This window comes from Sapajus apella, unplaced genomic scaffold (assembly GCF_009761245.1).
Source record: "Sapajus apella isolate SASKATOON/1434 unplaced genomic scaffold, GSC_monkey_1.0 scaffold28, whole genome shotgun sequence".
In the NCBI taxonomy this organism is placed as follows: domain Eukaryota; kingdom Metazoa; phylum Chordata; class Mammalia; order Primates; family Cebidae; genus Sapajus; species Sapajus apella.
Window position 1 is genome coordinate 4,823,251 of NW_022436968.1, and position 5,144 is coordinate 4,828,394.

The 5,144-nt window shown below is 38.7% G+C and overlaps 1 long non-coding RNA gene across 1 annotated transcript in view; it reads right to left on the reverse strand.

Annotated features, from left to right (window-relative positions):
• Positions 1 to 475: 475 nt before the first annotated feature.
• LOC116561018 overlaps positions 476 to 5,144 on the reverse strand; it is a 14,472-nt gene continuing 9,803 nt past the window's right edge. Inside the window, exon 3 of the long non-coding RNA XR_004273256.1 lies at positions 476 to 505. This is a non-coding gene — a long non-coding RNA (uncharacterized LOC116561018). The remainder of the gene's footprint in view (positions 506 to 5,144) is intronic.

The following is a 5,144-nucleotide window of genomic DNA, read 5'->3' on the forward strand; positions in this document are numbered from 1 at the left end:
AATAAAAAGTCAAAATCCAACTTCTTTCTTTTGCATGCAAATATCTAGATGTCTTTGCCTTTATTTTTTTTTTTTTTAAGAGACTGTACTCCAGGCTGGAGTATAGTGGTGTGGTTGTAACTCACTGCAACCTTGGCCTCCTGGGCTTAGGAGATCTTCCCATCTCAGCCTCTGAGTACCTGAGACTATAAGCTCATACCACCACACCCAGTTAATTTTTTAATTTTTATTTTCTTGGAGACAGGGTCTTTCTATGTTGCCTAGGCTGATCTTGAATTCCTGGCTTCAAGTGATTCCCCAACCTCAGTCTCCTGAGTAGCTGGGATTACAGGCATGGGCCACCACACACAGCTTCTCAGCACTTTTTTCTTTGACACAGTGTCTCACTTCCCAGGTTGGAGTGCAGTGGTGCACTAACTACAACCTCTGCCTCCCAGGCTCAAGTGATTCTCCTGCCTCAGCCTCCCAAGTAACTGGGACTACAGGTGTGTGCCACCACACCCGGCTAATTCTTGTATTTTTAGTAGAGACAGGGTTTCAACATGTTGGCCAGTGTGGTCTCAAACCCCTGACCTCAGGTGATTCACCCACCTTGGCCTCCCAAAGTGCTGGGATTACAGGTATGAGCCACTGCATCCAGCCCTCAGCAGTATTTATTCAAAAGAATATTCTTTCTCCTTGAATTGTCTTGACAGGTTCCTTTGTAGAAAATTAATTGACCATTATGTGAAGGTTTATTTCTGGACTCTCAATTCTATTCCAGTGATATTTATGTCTATGCTTATGCCATTACTGCACTGTCTTGATTATGGTAGCTTTGTAGTAACTTTTGAAATAGGGACATATGAGCCAATTTCTACAAAAGAAAAAAAAAGACAGATGAAATTTTTATACGCATTGCATTGAACATATAGGTCAATTTGGGGAGTAATATTTTAACAATATTAAGCTTTCCAATCCATGAACATAGGATGTCTTTCCATTTACAGTCATGTGCCACCATAATGACATTTTGGTCAATGACAAACCAAATATATGACGGTGATCCCATAAGATTATAACATATTTTTACTGCACCTTTTCTATGTTTTGATATCTTTACGTGCATAAATATTTACTATTATGTTATAGTTGCCTACAGTATTCAATGAAGTAACATGCTGTACAAGTTTGTAGCCTAGGAGCTATAGGTTATGCCATATATTTGCAGTGTGTATAGTAGCCTGTATACAATCTAGGTTTGTGTAAGTACATTCTGTGATGTTCACATGACAAAATCACCTACATCTAAGAACACACTTCTCAGAATACAATCCCATATGACTGTATTTAGATCTTAATTTCTTTCAATGGTTATTTTGCACTTTTTGGTGCAGATCTTTTAGATCTTTTACTCATTTTGTTAAATTTATTCTTATTTTATCCTTTTTGATGCTGCTATGAATGAATTTTTGAAATTTCACTTTTATATTGTTCATTGCTAGTATATAGAAATATATTGATACTTGTATTTTGATCTTGTATCTTGTAACCTTTCTTAATTTCTTAATACTTCTAATAGTTTTTTAAGTCATTCCTTAGGATTTTCTGTATATGATATTATGCCATCTGCAAATAGAGATGGTTTCATTTTTTACTCTCCAATATGGATACTTTCTATTTCTTTTTCTTGACTAATTGCCTTGTCTAGAGCTTCTAGTACAATGTTGAATAAAAGTAACAAGAATAGGTCTTCTTGTCTTTTTCCTGACAAGGAAAAGCATCTATTCTTTCACTATTGTGTATGATACTAGTTGTGAGAGTTCTGTAGATGATCTTAATCAGTTCATTAAATTCCCTTCTATAGCTCTGTTTAAATGCCACTGGTGGTCAGGGGTGAATTGTTCAAACAAATGAGATCTGAAAGTTCATTTGGGATTTTATGTCCTTTTCATTACTTGTAATAAGGTATGGAAACAATGCCCACTAGAGACAGATTCTCTGTTTTTTGTTTGTTTGGTTTTTTGTTTTTTGCTTTTCCTGAAAAAGGCTGGATGTTGCAGAAGAAACTTTTCTCTCTTTTCCTTTCCCCTGAGCATTCTTCTGTATCTCCTGCACATGACAGCAAACAACTGATTGGGGTGGGTAAATATAATAACATCTTTCCTTTCTATCTTTATGCTTGTGGCATGCAATATGTTTGTGCATGAATTCTGATAGTGCATATGCCATGCCTGTTATATAAAATAGATAGCAGGAAGTCAGTAAAGGTGTCAACTCTAGAAAACTGTCTCAACAAACTTCTAAGAGAAGACATTATCACATCCAACTGAGAGTTTAGTTCCCTGGGGGAAATTAGGAAAATTAGGACTTGGTCTGCATCCTGGAAAAGAATTGCTGATTTGATGGTAATGATGATACAGCATCAATTTATAGAATAAGAACTACCAGGTGCTGAGTGGTACCTTTAAGAAGCTGAGACCCAAGAGCCAATGCACGGCTGGCTACCGAGGTACAAACAGTCCTAGCCAAGGAAAACACAGTATGGCAGGATTCTTTGGATGGCTTTGGTGACTATTCTTCAACTTCCTATTGCTTCATAGCTTGTCATTTTCCTCAGTGGCCTATATTCATCTCCTACTCTCAACTTTTGGCACTTTGCCTTTGGTACTATGTAAGGTCTAGGGCCAGTAAGTTCTGCCCTTAGCTGCCCCATGAGCCCCTCTCTTAGATAGCAGAATGAAAAACCGTCTTTTGTTTTTTGGAACTGACCATGCACATATCCCAGGTTTGACTCTGCTCAGCCTTGCATTATTTGTGTATTAACAATCACAATTGGAAAAGCAAAGCATAACATTTAAAAAAAATCTTTTAACTTCATCTCGTGATTTCAGAGCCAAATAACAAATGGGTTGCTATGAGTCTTTTTTTTTTTTTTATTTTGGAGACAGGTTCTTGGTCTGTCACCCAGGCTGGAGCACACTGATGCCATCATAGCCCACTGCAGCCTCAAACTCCTGTACTCAAGGGATGCTCCCGTCTCAGCCTCCCAGGTAGCTGGGACCACAGGCTCACACCACTATATCTGGCTAATGGCATTTTTTTTTTTTTTTTTTTTTAGAGAGACAGGTGTCTCCCTATGTTGTCCAGGCTGGTCTCAAGTGATTCTTCTGCCTCAGCTCCCAAGCAGCTGAGACTACAGTGCATCACCATGCCCAACTAATTTTTTATTTTTAGTAGACACAAAGTCTCACTATGTTGCCTGGGCTGGTCTCAAACTCCTGGGATCAAGCAATCCTCCCACCTTGGCCTCCCAAAGTACTGGGATTATAGGTGTCAACCACTGAACCTGGCCTACTACAAGTCTTAATAGCAAGCCCAGTTCTGCTGTTTGAGTTGAGAAGTAGCTTTGCTGTCTCTGATAGAAGAGAAATTATTCTTTGCTATTTGCATTTCACAAACTTCAGCATTTTGGGCAAGAATTATCAGGTTAAAAAAAGAATTTTAAAAGAGACAATAATCTTTCATTTCAGATGACACAATAATGCAATCATAGAGTACCTTAAAAGTTAGATAGGCTGGGTGCTGTGGCTCGTGCCTATGATCCCAGCACTTTGAGAGGCCAAGGCAGGAAGATCGCTTGAGTCCAGGAGTTCAAGACCAGCCTGGGCAACATAGTGAGATCTTGTGCCTACTAAAAATAAAAAATTAGCTGGGTGTGGTGGCATGTGACAGTAGCCCCAGCTACTTGGGGGCTGAGGCAGAAGGATTGCTGGAGCCTGGGAGATTGAGGCTGCGGTGAGCTATAACTGTGCTACTGCACTCTGGCCTGAACAACAGAGTGAGACCCTGTCTCAATTAAAAATGAAAAAGGTAGATAATTGACAATTATCTCCTTTGTCCAAAGATAATATAATCTATCCCTAGCTAATAATTTCTTTTTGGTCAACGAGAGACAAGATGGGATGGGAGAAGCAGAAGGGATTAAGATACATGAAAAGTCACAATAATACTTTACCTTTTTTGAGTCTTGGTGGGAGAGTTTAGGTGTTTCTCATAAAGTGTCATTGATCCTTGTGAGAGACATATTGTAGTGCTCCATGCTCACCTGGAGAGTCCAGAAACTGTGAGAAACTGACAGTGAGAAGTAAAGAACTGCTTAGAACACCTGGCAAAGTGGAAGAACTGATCGACAAAGGAAGATAAGACTTGAATTGTAGTGTGGTCTACACTAAGCAGACAATGAGACAAAACAGCCAAAAGGCAGGATGATTTCGCTAAAGCCTTGATGAGTTACCACACTGATAAGCCGCAAGCAAAGTAGAGAACCTGCTCAGGTCTTGGGCTTCTGATCCAGCTCTGTAATGAGATAGAGTATGCTCAGAAGTCTCTCCTATACTCTTCTAAGAATCCTGGGAGATGGATCTTCCTTAAGAGAAATGAGGCTTTAGCCCAAAAGCAGTATCAAAACTTGTTTTTAAAATATATAATCTTGTTAAGTTATTTTCTAGATAATTTGCATTTGTGGATTTATTCTGAGTAAATTTCCCCAGAGAGATGTCTGGGGATTTAGAGAGTATAAATAGGGTTAGAGCAAGAAATGAAAACGACACTCAGAAATTAGATAGGGGTCAAATGTAAACTCTCTGTAGGTGAAATGTTTTTCAATCCATTGGAATATTCCTAGTCTCTCTAAAAGGGGTAATTTAATTTTGGGCAGGGAAAATGTGGGAAGTGGAAGGGTAGGGGTGGGAGAAATCCTGGTATTCTTTAATGAGGAGACTAGAAAGGGAAAGGAAGAATATAAAATCCAACTTTTGTTCCTCCATCTGATTGTCCTAAAGCACTTCCAAATACATAAGACCTTTTCAAGAATACTTTTCAGAATAAAAGTCACTCAGCCTCCAAATAGACCCTGACTTCCAATGACATAAAAGTTTTGGGAAGACCCTTGAGTAGTGGACTTTAATTAAAACTGAAGTGTAGTAAGTTACCTATAGGGTAGAAATAGAAATGTTCATAAATTCAATGATGTAAAAACTTTTTAGGAAAATTAAAAATTCAATATTTCACATTTCCTTTCTCCCTCCCTTCCTTTCTTCCCTCCTTCCCTTCTTCCTTCCTTCCTTCCTTCCTTCCTTCCTTCCTTCCTTCCTTCCTTCCTT